Raw genomic sequence first — 695 nt, forward strand, 5'->3', positions numbered from 1 at the left:
AGAAGAGGACCCGGAGTTTTTTTCAGGGCCTCGTAGCCAGAAACAATTGTTTAAAAGAGAACACCTACATGACACTGAGGAGAAAACTTGGATTCCTGATCTCTGGACAGGGAGACAATGGGGAGATCTCCCGGGTGAAGGCTCGGATGAGGGAGATACAGTATGACCGGTATGCTTCCTTGATTCTGGAGAGGGACTATGGGAAGTACCATTCGCCCGACCCTTTTCAGAGTTGTAGGAACTCGGTAGATGCTAAGGAGGTGAGAGGTTTGCGCGACGCTGAGGGTGTCCTGAGGGAGGAGAAGGAGGGCATTCTTGGCGTTGTGCGGTCTTTTTACTCCGATCTCTTGTCCGAGAAGTCACTTGACAAGGAAAGGAGGGACCAGTTTTTAAGGGAAACCCCTGGCCTTGAGGATTTTAGCGGCTCGCTTGAGTCTTTGGGGGATGAGATAACGGTGGACGAAGTCAGGATGGCAATTGATGGGTTATCTGCCAAGAAAGCCCCAGGCCCGGATGGTCTAACATCTGAATTTTATAAGATCTTTGGGGACATCCTGGCTCCGCGCCTTGTGGAGGTCTTTAATGAGAGCCTGGGCAGAGGTTTACTACCTCCCTCCATGAGGGTCTCTGCTCTTATCTTGTTGTCCAAAGGGAAGGATCAGTCGTGCGTTGAGAACTGGCGCCCCATAGCTCTT

This window comes from Mixophyes fleayi, unplaced genomic scaffold (assembly GCF_038048845.1).
Source record: "Mixophyes fleayi isolate aMixFle1 unplaced genomic scaffold, aMixFle1.hap1 Scaffold_29, whole genome shotgun sequence".
Lineage (NCBI taxonomy): Eukaryota > Metazoa > Chordata > Amphibia > Anura > Limnodynastidae > Mixophyes > Mixophyes fleayi.